The sequence below is a fragment of the Python bivittatus genome, unplaced genomic scaffold, assembly GCF_059951505.1.
Source record: "Python bivittatus isolate LINGU-HERP-01145 unplaced genomic scaffold, Pbiv_v1 ctg000000_np1212, whole genome shotgun sequence".
NCBI lineage: Eukaryota > Metazoa > Chordata > Lepidosauria > Squamata > Pythonidae > Python > Python bivittatus.
In genome coordinates this window covers 6,448,669-6,464,054 of record NW_028277028.1, presented here as the reverse complement: position 1 = coordinate 6,464,054, position 15,386 = coordinate 6,448,669, and the positions used below count along the sequence as shown (strand labels likewise).

Below are 15,386 nucleotides of genomic sequence, written 5' to 3'. Positions count from 1 at the left end.
GACTGCTAACGCATGCTGGGTGGCTTTGCGTGACATTTATGCGAGACAAACCTCAGCTGCTATCATAAGTTTGACAAAACAGTTATATAACCTAAAATTAAAACAAAGAGCTAATGTAATTAAACATTTACATAAAATAAAAACTTTGCTGAGTTAACAGATCATAATATGACAATTCCGGAACAACAAAAGACATATATCATTCTTTCGAGTCTAAATGATTAATTTGATATGCTGATAAAAGCTGTCCAAGCGTTACCCCCTGTCGATCAGACCGTCGACTATCTTACCAATAGATTACAAAAAATTCAGTGTTCCCGTGATTTACAAATAAATTCAAAATAGAGGCTTGATAACATAAAACATCGAGCTTCTGCTGACACAAAGACTACATACATAATAAAAAAATGCTTTCGCTATAATTCTACCTAATATCTTCTAAAAGACTGTCCTATAAAAAATCAGCCAACTAAGAGTTCCAAAAAGTTCGTCCGTCATAAAAAAACCAGTTTGTTAAACAAAAAACAAATACCAAAATGATATCTGCTTTGATTTCTAACAGAGACAAACGCCCTTCTGATAAGTGATTACTAGACTCTGCATACAATAAAATCATTATAAACAATAAACAGTTACTACTGACAAAATACAAGCCTAAAATTCAACAAAACTTGACTGACGATTCTATAACTAAAATAACTATACAAGATAAAGTGTTCATCCCTTGTTTAAAAAAAGTGGTTTCTGATATACTCTGTTCCTTTACTTGATTTTTCCCTTCTCAGTGTCCCTACATTAACTAACATTAGATATACTGTTATGTTCCAAGGTTTTAAATGCTATGTTACCAAAAAAGAGGCTGAATATACTAAAAAAAAATTGACTAATCAATTATATAAAATGCTTCCTAAACAAAATGTGTTAATTAAAAGTTATGCTGATAATGTGCCTTTACATAATGATTACATTCATTATTATCACAGAGTGCTTGGTCATCCTAGATAAAAATGTTTATTACAAATAGCCAAAATATATCCAAAACTGAGATTCAAAAAAGATACAAAGTTTCTTGATTATACTATATATAAACAATCTAAGATAAAATCTGCCCCTATTGCTAAAAAAAATAACAAAATTTCCACCAAACCATTTACATTTATACACGCAGATTTAGCTAGCTGTTTACTCCAAATAAAAATAAAACAAGATTTATATTTGTTTTAATAAATAATAAAACATGTTTTATGTTTTGTTATTTGCTTAAACAAAAATCTAAAGCTTTCTCCCGTTTTAAAAAATTTATTGCCATGGTTGGTATGAAAGATTTATAAAATGTAATGTTTATATTTTGTTTTTTAAAGAAATCTAGCTAGAAAATATATATTAATTGGTGTTTATTGATATAAAATGTAACATTTTATAAAATGTAAATATTATATAAAATATAGGAAAAAAACCATTTTTCCACTTTCCTAAAATTGCTGCACTCTACACAACAAAATTTTTCCTGCACTCTGCTCAACATTTTCCTGGGTTCACATGTTTCAAATACAGAGGGCAAAACAGCCTTACATACTAACCCTTCTGTAGTATTTGCATTTACATATTATCATGGGATCATGCTGCTATCATGCAAACCCAAGAAAAGACATGGGTACTTTAAGGAAGTGCTGATAGGTGAAGTGGGACCATGTCTACTCTAAAGCACATTTTCAGCTTTGGAACTGAAGCACTGCATATCCCTACCTATTACCTTTTCTTTGTACAGCATTCTTCAGATTAAGAGGCACAGATGCACTCTTCATGCACACATTAAACAAGTTGCACATCTATTCCAGAAAAAAACACATCCATATTGTAACATTATTCCAGTTACACTATCTACATTTGCAGCCTTACCATTTTTCAACATTCTCACAGTATGTATAATTTCAGTTTTTTCTTGGACGCTAACATTTATAGGATTCATTTCAATTCCATTCTTCTATGTATCGAATCATTCCTCTGTCTGTCTGTCTGTCTGTCAATCAACCAAACTTCTTCCAGGATTCCCTCACTTCAGTTTCATCCTAAATCACTGCATTCTTTTTATTCACAATTCTATTAACACTTCTGGAGGTTTCTTGTTTAACCCTTTTTACCTACTTCCAAAATAATTTTTAAAATTTCCATTTACATTACCCTGTATTTTTGTGCCTCTTTAAATGTTAACTATTCTTTTTTTCCCCTATGGCTATATTCTTTGCAACTATCTTTTACTTTCTCCATAGAAATCAAACAGTATCTTTCCCTCATCCTCATTTGTTGTAGCAATCATCATTTTATGTGCATTTTTGTTTATCCAGAGCTACTTTTACTTCATCATTCCACCAAGCATCCTTTTTCATATTTCCTATTAGCAAATTTCCTCCCCCTTCTATGGCACTTTGTAATGTAATTTTTCTCATGCTGGTTTGAAAACTGCTTCCTCTTTTCTTGCATTCAAATTCAATATTTGGGAAATTAATCTGTCTTCAATATTTTTCTACACAGGGTTTATACTTTCTCTCCCTGCAGACATTCTACTTCCATTCGTGGCTCATTCACTTTTTCTCAAGATTGAGTTTTTTTACTCAAGTAAAGTTTACTTTACTCGCTTGAGTAAAGTAAGTGCACAAAATTATTAGTAGGATGTACCCTATATGTCTCATGAAAAGAAAGCACATATACATACAAATAAACTATACTGGATGACATTAGAAAATGGTTCATGAATTTTCTTAACTGATGGTACTGATTTTCATGGCTCAGTCTCAAATGACTTCACATATTTAGTTGCTTCCATTAGACACTTAGTCAGGCTCTTGTCCATAAAACAAAGCATTATGAATTTATTACTTCAAAATAACGTACATTTCCTCATCCTATAATCACATCATAATGTGACATGAACAAAATAATTATTTTGGGAGAGACAATCAACTCTGATAGCAATATGCTTTGTGGAATCTGCAGAACATTATCACATGTTGAAGCCCTGGGATTAGCACAATTCCATGTGTGAAGCTCATGTATATTAAAACAGCATTGTGGTGTGAAGATTAATTCCAGTTTGTGAGTCTTAGAATGGAACAAAGAGGTGAAAATATGCCATAATAATTAATCTGAAATGTACATCCTCCCAAATATGTCTATTCAAAACTTCTTTTTGGAATTGTTGCGGTCTAGATGGGGTCCCATTAAAAAGTTCAGAATAGCTAAAATACATAGCAAGATCTGAAAGTGGATTCAATAAAATAGAATTTCATCTTTTGTGATGTGTGGAACTGTATTTTAAGATATGTTGAAGACATTATGAAACACTATGCTGCTGCTTCTATGCAATTTACATAGGAATGCCTTTTTTAGTTAACCAAACAATATAATTACATAGCTTATCAATTTTGTTTCCTTCTAGCAAGTTATATACATTCATCTTCATATTCTAACAAGCTATATATAGAGAGCTTCTAGAATCTTTGAAGAGCAGGTACATACTACCAGTGAAGAAAAATATATTAATGGATTATACTGGACATGCTCATTTTGTATAGCAGTTTTCTACAACTTGGTACCATCCATGATGGACTGCAATTTTCATCATTCCCAACCAGCATAAGTCTTTAGCAATATTGTCTGGGAACAGTGGTATACCTAGCATATTTGATACCTGGAGCAGATTAAGGGGCTGAGCAGCAGCTGAAGGATCCAGACTGGCCCAGCCACACAATCATCAGGCCACCTTGCTCCATCTCCCTTGCTCCACCACACTGCCAAGTGCCAAACAGCTGATTGGCATGCCAAGAGCAGCACTCTACACCTGCCACCAACCCTCCAGATAGCTTCCTCATACAATACACCCCCTTCTGCCTCTAACTGGGGTGGACTGCTCCCACTGCCCCACCCTTGGTACACCACTGACTGGGAACGATGGAAATTGTGCACTTAAGGCTATCACATGAGGAAAGCTGCTATTCACTAATAGAATATTCTGAATGTAGATCTTTACATACAGTAGTTCATATATAGTTTTCTGTATGTATTTGCTGCAATGTAGTGGTCTTCCAAATCTTTGCGGACTAGGTATAGTAGGCCTAGCATAAACAACATCAATAACAAAGCCCACTGCAATCATTTCTAAGCTCTCATTTTCCTGTAAATGTCTTGTTTTAGTGTGCAACTTGAAGGAAACTGTATGTGGGAACTGGGGAAAATATCTGCAAATCTTATTGTTTTACCTTTGTGATATTCTACAGACATCATTTCAGCCCCTGTCATCTGTCATCCCATGCCTAACATCAACTGCCCTATTCATTTTAATGGCTATAACTATACAGTTATAGCTATACAGATTACAGCTCCTTAAATCTTAAAATCCTTCAACTTGATGTGAATAGAATCCAGAGTTTCCTGTAGGGACCAGGATCTGGGGAATCCTCCATTGGAAAATGTGATTGCTAAGCATCAACATTCTGTAAGAGGAGCTGAAAACCATAACTCTTTTTAGCTTGCCTGTCCTTGCCATTCCATACCATTTCTGGCCACTTCATCATTTCTTGCATCCAGCATCTGCCTTGAAGTAGCAGCCTCTTCATCTGCATTTCTAGGGCAATAGGAGTCAATCCCCTTTAGCTTGTCCTTGCTATGAAATGATAAATATTGTATTGTGAAAAACCCTGGAAAAGTATGAATTAGGGTGCCTCTTAAATGGGAGTTCAGAGATGCTGTCCTGAGAACAGGGTATCCACCAATACACATCTGTGGCTATTTTTGTGATAATATAAAAGTGAATATGAATAGAGTTACATGCCTTTGAGGTTCTGTTTTGAGAAAAATTATTGTCAGAGATGAGGAGGCTGAGAAAAGAATGGATGAGATATAGACATCAATGGTCAAGAGATAGTAGGCAAACCATACTGCAGCAGCTTATTTGAAAGCATTCAAAGGGACTCAAAGCTTTATAGAGAATTCACTATAAATGATCTGGGAAATTCCTATTAGTTTCCAATATTTAGGATTTACCTCAGCTAGCACTAAAAATATTTTACTAAAATCTGTATACTTCTTGCTTCCTTGATCTTGTCAAGGAATTGACAGCTTCATGTACATTTTTAATGGAGGGAATTCAATTTAAAAATACAAGGATATCTTAGGGTATAAAACCTTTAGGTTTGAGATGAAGATTGATAAAGATGAAGACTGAGATCCTACAAATTCACTCATACATGACAATGCATAAAAATTATAAATTATGTCATCATGAACTTCTAGTTTCACGTGCTTTATAACTCAGGAACCACATTTTCCCTTTGAATACCCAGTCCTTCTATTTGGCAAGTAGAATTTGGCAATTTGGAAAACAAACGTAAATATGGTGATGTGTCTATTCTTCATTAAAAAGAGCCACTCAAATCTAAAACAGCCATTAAACTAGAAACACTCAATAATAATATAGATTCAGAAACAATCCCTTATGCAAACTCAAATACCGTATCTCCTGAATTGATACTAAAGTTTAATAAATGAGCTGAACTATTACTTCAATAGAATTATTTTATTAAAGATTACTAATTATTTTTTATTATTTATTAAAAAGCTAATTATTTTTTTCATCTGTTCTTTTATTATTCTCCCCTAACATCAACTATGTGCCTATATAAAACACTTTCCTCTGGATTACATTCTACATATTTGGTGAATTGAAATCAACAAAAATGTATGTGAGAACCTTTCTGGAAACTGTTTTTCTGGAAACTGTTAGCAATAGTCACCAAAGCTAAATTCTAATTTGATGGAATTTTAGTGCACTTCTGAAACAAAACATCTCAAAAAATAGTGGTAGTTAATAATTTACATCAGGATTGGGGAATCATGGCTTTAATTGATCATCACCGGCCATGCTGCCTGAGGTTGCTAGGAATTAATACTTCACCTACATCTGATGGGTTCCACGTTCCTCCCCACTGTTTTACCTAACCCTCTCAAATTTGCTTTACATATATATTTCTTTCTTTATGAATTAAATGAATCCAGTCTAGAATTTAAAAATTTGCATTGACAATGTTCTGGAAAATGGATTTAGTAAAAACTCTTCAGTTTAAGAATCCTTTTTGCTCAAAATGGCATTTACAAAAAACAAAAAATATTGGCACTCTGTATAAATGAGAATTTTACCTTTTCACTTGTACCAAAAATCATAACTCTGTAATAGACATGAACCTGCATAGCATGTATATCCTTTGTTGCTTTAAATTATTTCTATACTGAGGCACATTTTTACATGAACAAAAAAATAATCAAGAACTGGAACTTACGGGTGCAGACAATTGATGGTGGATAGAAGCTTCTCTTTTCTATTTCTGCTACTCTGTTTTTCTCTATGTAATTAAAAAATGCATTTGACACTAATGTTAATTAAAATGTAAGAAACAAAAGAATTTGGTTTGAAATGGACATCTATCAGTCCTTTGTTCCTTAAGAAACTGGCTTTATACAATGCTCTCAGGGAGCTAAATAAATAAATAAAAATAGACAGACACTGTTTTGAATATATTAGCCTGAAAAATAGAAATTATTTCATTAAATCAGATTTCTGATGCTCAGTCTACCTTCAGTTTGGCAGAGATATTTAAGCATTTCATTTATTTTTCCAGTAATTTGTCTTTCGGTTCATTTTGTATACACGAGTGAAAAAAATTCCAGCCATGGCAACTGTTTTCTTGCTGTTCCCTCTTAATCTCTTTCCTCTTTTCCACTACTGTTAACCTCCATCCTACTCTTCCACTATCTTCTGGAAGACTCTAAGGTTTGTACTTCATACAGCTGCTGCAGAAAATAAACTATTACAGACAAATGCTGGCCAAAAAAGAGGACCTTTCCAAATGATCATATTTCCACAACTGTGATAAGTCTAAATGCATTACCCACAACAACTCCTGTGTTGTTATGGCCAGATAAACCTGTAAACAGTGAACCAGCTGATGAATATTATTCTTTAAAGTCCAGCTGAGTGCCATATAAAGTTAAGCAACAAGTTTGATTCATTTGGATATGAATTCAACAAAGAGTATCACAAATGTTTTCCAGGGTACCTCCTCAGAATGATCTTTGTCCCATTCCTTAATCAGTGCTACATCTGTGTAATCACAATAATCTGTTTATTAGCTAAATTGTGCTTGTAATTAAATAATCAAGACTTAAGTTATGCATTTTTAACTTGCCCTTTCTCCAGAAATCTGAGGGTGTACGCATTGTCACCCCCACACTTTATATTCACGATAGACTAAGTAGTTAAAATATATATTGGAGACAAACATGGTTACGCCAGCCTTTATAGATTGCATTTTTAAGTTCTTGGAGTCTGTAATCTAAAATCCTGATGGAAATATACATTATTATATTCTTTGTGATATAGGACAAAGAATTATATACAGATCTCAACAAGAAATATAGTATGCCAATGGCTTCTTCCAAAATCAGGTTTATGTAATAATGGAAGATCAAACCCATCATGGGTAAGAGGTTAGTTAGATGCTATTGAGTCAGGATGACTCCTGTTAACTGCATGGATAAATGCTCGCCATCTTGATTAGTTTTTTGTATTAACTTGTAGCTCTCCCAAAGACAATCCTGTAAGTTGTTTGATCCTGTCCATCCACATTATTGATTGTATCCCCCCCCCCCCGTTTTCTACTTCCCTCAACTTTGCCAGGCGTAGGTCTTTTTCTAGCCAACCAGTTTATTTCCAGTGCTTTTTTGTTGTCAGTTGTTTGCATCAAATGCTCAAAATATGAGAGTTTCTGCTTGCTGATAACAGCTTCACGGGAGCAATAATTGGTATTATTTAGTCCAGGACTGACTAGTTTATCTTTGCATCCATGATATTCCTAGTAACCATCTTCAGATCCATAATTGGAAGGTATCTATCTTCCTTCTCCATGGCCAGCTTTCACAGCAGTACACACAAATAGACAAGAAGTACAATCCAAAGTACTTGTCTATTTTCTCCTTAAATTCTGTGATTATTGCATCTTTCCTACAAAGAGACGCTGTATTTCAGACCGTATTTCGCTATATTAATACCCAGTTCTATAATGGAAAACGAATGTGTGCGCAACATATATATTTAAGTATTGCATAACCTCACCTTGCTATTAATAGTAATCTTTCCCCTTTCCTTATGGAAATTCTGTTTTCAATAGCTGTTCCTCCAACCCCGCAGAAACCTCACCCTTGAGGGACAGGGGCGTGCCGTGAACGGGGCAAACGTGTGAAAGAAGCAGAGCCAACTCTACCTAGAAGCGCGCCCGCGCGCCCCCTGCTGTTCACTGATAGAACGTGGAGGGGGAGAATGTTGTTGGTTCTAGCCCAACCCACCACCTGTGTACGGGCTTAAGCTACCGCCCCTCCTCCCTCTTAGGATAGAGGGCGAGAGAGTGAAGCGCGCCACCCTTCGCAGGACATACCGTCTGACTTGGCAAACGCGTGGCGCGTGCGCAACTGTGCATGCGCGCGCAGATCTAAAGAAGAAGCGCGAGGCGGTGCCACCCCCCATCACTTCGCTCACTGGGGAGCCGCGCGTGCAAGCGGGTGGCGTGCGGCGCGTGCTCGTCCTTTGCTTCTCTCATTCTCCTGCTGTGGGGATTGTTTTGTGAGGAACAGAGCAGCTCAATGACTGAAGGCGACGGGGGAGCGCCATAGCCGCCGCCATCACCGCCGCCACCGTCCCATCAGAAGAGCCCCCCACTTGGCTTGTATCTGAGGAGGACGGAGTGAGCCGCTCCTTGCCGAGATGTGGTGAGGCAGGCAGGAAAGACTCCCCACCTCTGCTTCGCAGCCCCTCCCCCAAACTTCGGGGCAGAGGACGGGTAGGAGGAGAAGTCGAAGTTGCCGCGCCCCGAAGGGTGCTTGGACGGAGCCCGACACCGGAGTAGGTGAGTGAGGAGGAAATCAACAATTTGGGACTCAGTTCGGCTGACGCCCTGCCTCGGAAGAAAGGAAGGAAGGAAGGAAGGAAATTGAACGCTGGATGGGTGTGCCATACTGACCTATGCGGGGGTGAGGGGAAAGGGATTCTGTCATCGTCCTTGATTCTTCTTCCCCCTCCCACCGTTTCCATATCATTGTATATCGATGTGGAAGGAAGAAACAAGGTTCCAGGATATATATTACGAACTTCTGTGTATTTGTGTGAGCTTATAGTATATATATATACCTGTGTATATTGAATCGATACTTTAATCTGCTACATAAAACTGTTTCTAAAGAAGAACACACAGATCTTTAAAATATTGCTTGTTTATGAAGCTGATCCATGTTTTTATTATAAAGTGATTTGAGACAGGAGATATGTTATTGGAATAAAAAACTGTAACACGTTGCTGGGAATGATATTGCTATGCCTTTGGAAACATACTTTGAAAACAGAAATACCATAGGTTCTCAGAAATCTTGCCCTTCCCAACCTGTTCCAACCCTAATTTGTCATTGCTGAACACATAGCAAGACTTATAGAAGGAAATAAACCAAATGCTATGGTACTGCATAGTCTATGCATTGGAAGCCTGTTGTTACAGGAGATGCAGGGAGTGGATCTTTTGGTGCTGACTTACTGGGTGGGGAAGTGGGTTTCATTTATGAATCTGTTAGGACAGGAGTTGGTAGTTGGTAGTTTACTGCTATCAGTGCCAGAAAATTGGGTGAAACAGTAGTAATGCTTGTGAGAAAACATCCTAATTCAGTATTAATATATGAGAGACGGAGCATATCAGCCTGGATGAGGGGTTGCAATGCATTATCAGTACAGTAAATTACCATGGGCATTTTTTACTCTAATGTAAGTATAAGATTTTATAGATTGAAATGTCAGTGTCAGCTATATATGGAGAATACACAAGGTTTTGATATAAAGAGCATGATATGCAATAGAAAGCAGGGCCATCTGGGCTAAATAGATATGATTTCATTGAAATTGTCAATTGCATGTGGGCTGCTTTAAACTTGTTGATATTCATGTATTTAAAATGTATTTGTTAGGCATTTTATACTGTCACAGTAAACATCTTAAAAGTAAAATTAAAACAACATTAAAAATTTAAACAGTCAACAATTAGAAGCCAGTTCAGAAAGTTGTGTTTTTAAGGCCTTTAAAAGCCAGGACAGAGATCAGTTCCTTCAACAGAATAGGAGTTATTTCAGGAACTCTGGGGCTACAAAGAAGATTTACCTACTTGTCATCATGAGATGAGCCAATGGAAATTATAGATAGAAGCCTTCAGGTGACCTCAGTGAACCATGGAAGGGGCAAGAGTATAAGGACAAAATATTCTCTGAGGTAATATTGAACTGTATGGAACTGTTTATGTGTGTGTATGTGTGTGTGTGCACGCCTGTGTGTATGTGTGTATATATATATATGTGTGTGTGTGTGTGTGTATATATACACACACACACACACACACAAACAGTATAAAATATATAACAAATATAAATCATGTTTAGAAATAATTTTGCAGCTGGTATAATGCTTTCATCATAGATATACTGGTCTTTTTGAGTACCATTATTATTTGGAGGTTTTGATATAAAGAGCATGAAGCTGTCTGCAGCTATCTGGCACATGTGTGCATGCACAGCTGCTTCACTGATTATGGGCTCCAGTGCAAGTGCCATCTGTGCATGCGTACACAAAGACAACTAGGGCAGCCTTTGACGTAGCTGTGCAAGCCTTTCAGAGGATGTGCCTGAATCAGTGCATCAAAGAAGAATGATTAACTTGTGCTAACACGGTTTGCAAAGCAAATGTTTTGCACAGCTCTAGAGCATATTATAATAGTGAAGTCTGGATGTTACCAATGTGATTTTTCTAAAAACGATGCAGTTGATGTATCAAAGTGGTAGATCTCCTGGCTGTTTCCTCACTGAGAAATCAGAAACTAATCTGGATCCAGAAGCTGTCCCAAATTATGACCCAATCCAGAATAGGGAGATCTGCTGCTTTTACTCATACAATGAACACTTTTATCTAGATCTAGCTTATTATCCTTCATCTTATAAACCTTACAGACTTTAGGTGGCTATTCAGAAGAGGTATATCTTTACTTGAAAATGTTATGGAGAAATAGATTTGAGTGTTATCAGCTTACTAATAGCACCTTATTCTTGAAATTATGAGTGAGGTCATCCACTGGTTTATAGTGAAGTATCATCAGTATGCGAATGATACCCAGTTGCATATCTCTACCCTCAGCTGAGCAGGAGATTCTGTGGAAGTCTTAGCCTGATATCTGAAAGCTGGAATGAAACCCCACATTGAGAGTTATAGTTTGACCAGAACTTGTCTGGCTCTAGATTTATTCCATCTGCGGTTCTAAAGAAGCACATGTACAACCTGCGGTTCCTCCTGGGCTTACAGTTTTTGCAGGATCAACAGGTGGAGGCCATGGCCAGAAGTCTCTTTGCCAAGCTTGTTTGGTGCACCAATTGTGAACTGTTTTGGATTGGGGGGCTCTAGCAACAGTAACTCACTCTTGTATTGTATCAAGACCACTGCAATTTGCTCTATAGGGCTTCCATTGAAGATTGCTTGGAAGCTACTGCAGATACAAAATGCAGTTTCCTGCTTTCTGACAGATAGCAGCTGTTACAACACAATAATGCCTACATTATGGGAACAACCTTGATTGCCCCCCTGTTTCTGGGTCCAATTCCAGGGACTGATTATTACCTATAAAGCCCTTTATGGCACAGGCCCTTGTTACATTCAGGATTCTCTGCTTTTAGTAGAATGTCTTCATTCAGTATGGGTTGGCTGAGAGGGCATGCTGCAGATACATCCCCACAGAAACTTAACGGAGTAGGTTGCAGAGGGAGGACTTGGTTAGAGCACCCTTCCTTTAGAACAACTTGCCTCCTGAGGTTAGGATTGCTTCCTCTCTATTAATATTAGATTGTTAAGACTATTCTTTTCTGTAGAGTCTTTGAGACATAAAGTGGCAAGTAATTTGGGAAGTAGAAGTCCACGGAATGTCTTTTTTAATGTTGGTTTCACTGCTAGTTAATGGCTGAGGTATGTTTTATGGTATACTTATGTAATGCCAGTTTTTCTGGATTATGTTATTTTACTGCTTTTATGCTGTGAGCTGCCTTGAGTCTTAGATGAAGATGGCACACTAATAATATTTATATTAGTAAATATTAAGATGAGACAAGTTGGCATTCTAATATAGGAGGAGGATTCCATATTTCCTCTAAAGCCTTTCAATTTATAAAATGTGTCAGGTATTCTGATTCTAAGGGAGTGCATGAAGAGAAATTTCCAGTGGACAAAACTTGCAGTTTATTGACTTGAGACAGAAAATACACCTTATGGTATAAACTGGAAAATTAAAATCTCCTTTAACTGTAATTTTTACCCAGTTTCCTGAGTAAACAGTGACAGTGAGAATAACTACCTTCTCCTTAATTGCATTTAAAGTTACAATTTGCTAATGAGCTTTGGAGTTATTTGTCTTAAGCTGTGTTTAAACTACAGGTAGTCCTCGCTCAATGACTGCCCTGTTTAGCAACTGCTCGAAGTTACGACGGCATGCTGGAAAAGTAACCTTACAAGTGGTCCTCGCACTTATGACCATTGCAGTATACCTGCAATCATGTGATTGAGATTCAGGCGTTGTACAGCTGGTGGGCGTCTAGGACTGTCACAGCATCCCACAATCACGTGATTGCCACTTGTGTGCTTCAAGGCCAGCTTCTGACAAGTAGAGTCAATGGAGAAGCTGGCAGTAAAATCGTGAGTCGCAGTCACATGATGTCTTGCTTAATGGCTGCGGTGGAAGTGAGGTTGTAAATCCATTGTGGACACATGATGTCTCACTTAATGACTGTGTTGTTCGGTGATGGAGTTGCCAGTCTCAATTATTGTTGTTAAGCAAGGACTACTTGTAATTATCTTGCATGTGGCCCTGGGGCCTCAGGTTATGCAACTTTGTTAAAGAAATTGCATAGGAAGACTTTTTTCAGCATTGCTGGTGGAATTACAATTATATTTGGAAACTGATGATTTTTTAAAATGATTTTGAAGCAAAACAGTGGTTGCCAGCATTCATAATTGACCTAACTATTTATACACATTGACTGAAAGTAATGGTTTGCCTAATTCTAGTGGGACTGGGACTGACCAGCAGACATTAGTACTACATTAAATCAGGCAATGTCAGGAATATAATTTACTGAAATGTATTGATTCAGATTATATTGTTTTTTTAGCAACATAATCATTGGGAACATTGTGTAACCAGAACTCTTCTGCTGCAATATGAAGATTGTTTGTGTCTATTGTCAGTCTACTAGTGACTTAATCAGAAATAGCAATTTATGATTATTGACGTGAAAGCAGTTATTCTCTTCATCTAAAAAGGAGGTAACCCTGAATTTTAAAACAACCTCTCTCAAAGGAGGAACAAATAGAAATACACACACAGACACACACACACAGGAATATAAGTCACAAGCTGCCAGTTCCAGCTGAAACTGATTTTGGAGATTTCTCCCCGCCACAAAATATGTGGAAGTAGCACACTTAATATATGTGAGAAAAAATGTATTTCACAGAGATCATACTCCAAAAATGGGCAAGACCAGAAAAATAACAACAACAAATGAATTAATGTTAATTGAATTATCTGGACCCCTTTCAGTCTGGGTTCAGGCTGAGGTACAGCATTGAGACGGCATTGGTTGTGCTTATGGATGACCTCTGGAGGGCATGGGACAGAGGTGGTGGAACTGTCGTGGCTCTCTTGGATCTCTTGGTGGCTTTTGATACCATCAAGCATGGTATCTTTCTGGACTGGCTATGGGGATTGGGAGTGGGAGGCACTGTTTTACAATAGTTTACCAGGGCCGTTTCCAGTCAGTGTTGGGAGGGGAAGGCCCAGCCCTAGGGCCCTACTCTGGGGGGCCTCAGAGCTTCGGTTTCTCACTCCTTCTCTTTAATATTTACATAAAACTGCTGGACAAGATTATTTGTTGGCAAGGGGTGCAGTATCATCAGTAGACTGATGATACTCAGTAGTATATCATCACCCCTAGCCAATCAAGTGATACTATTGAGGTGCTGACCCAGTGCCTGGAGGCTGTAAGGCTCTGGATGGGGAGGAATTGACGTAGACTCAACCCTAGAACGATGGAGTGGCTTTAGGTTTTTGGCCTCCCAGGCAAAATGTCATATTTGATTCTTGATGGGGTTGCACTTCCCTGAACAGAGCTGGTGTGCAATTTGGAGGTCCTCCTAGACTTGCAGCTCCTGCTCGAGGAGCAGGTGGCAGCCATAGCTAGGGGAGTCTTTGCACAGATTCATCTTGTATGCCAATTGCACCCATTCCTGGGCAGGGAGGCCTTGCTCATGGTCACTCATGCCTTGGTCACTTCTTGGTTGGACTATTGCAGTGTGCTCAATATGGGGCTGCCCTTGAAGACTATTCAGAAATTAGAACTGGTCCAGAATGCAGCTGCGCATGCAGTGTTGGGCACCCCTTGGTTTGCCCATGTCACCCCACTGTTGCTTGAGCTGCATTGACTCCATTTCTTTCTGGGTGCAATTAAGGTGCTGGTTATTACCTTTAAAGCCTTACATGGCATGGGGCCAGGTTATTTGTGGGAGTGCTTGTCCCTGAAGGAATCTGCCTGCCCCACCAAGTTAGATAGAGTGGGCATACTCCAGGTCCCTTCCTTTAAATACTGCCATCTGGTGGGAACTAGGAAGTATGCCTTTTCTGTAGCAGGCCCAACCTTGTGGAACAGGCTTCCTCTGGCACTCTGGCAGGCCCCTGCCCTTTAGCCTTCTGGAAGGCCATAAAGAGCTGGCTGTTCCCTCAGGAGCTAGGGTAGAGTGTGATGGGAGCCTGTGGATGGTTTGTTGGAGCATTTCAGGAGGATGACTAAGGAGCTGGTTTTTAGATTTCTTAATGGTTTTCATTGTGTTGTGGTTTTATTGTTGTTGTGAGCTTCCCAGAGTTGTGCTCTAAGATGGGCAGCCATACAGATCTTATACATACATACATACGTATGTACATACATACATACATACATACTAGTTAAAATTAATTACCTATACATAAGGTACCTCGTTTGTAAAGTTAATTGATCCTCATCTGCCTACACTAATTATTCTGTCTCTCACACATAAACCACTCACAGCCACAGAAATAAACACATCCCCTTCCCTCCTTTCAGTCAAGATAAACAAAAGAAGAAAAAGACCCTGCAGGATAGAAGGATTGATAGGAAATAGTAGTTGAACTGGGAAAGGAAGAAAAGGGGAAAGGAGAAACCAACCTGAATGAGAGTGAAGAAAGGAGAGAGGTAAG

General features: G+C 38.1%; 1 protein-coding gene across 2 annotated transcripts in view; it reads left to right on the top strand.

The window, feature by feature from the left end:
• Window positions 1-8,461: 8,461 nt before the first annotated feature.
• Window positions 8,462-15,386, top strand: part of TANC2 (tetratricopeptide repeat, ankyrin repeat and coiled-coil containing 2) — a 352,683-nt gene continuing 345,758 nt past the window's right edge. For both annotated transcript variants that reach the window (XM_088141581.1, XM_088141538.1), the window contains exon 1: window positions 8,462-8,951. The gene's annotated coding sequence lies outside the window, so the exon portion shown is untranslated. The remainder of the gene's footprint in view (window positions 8,952-15,386) is intronic.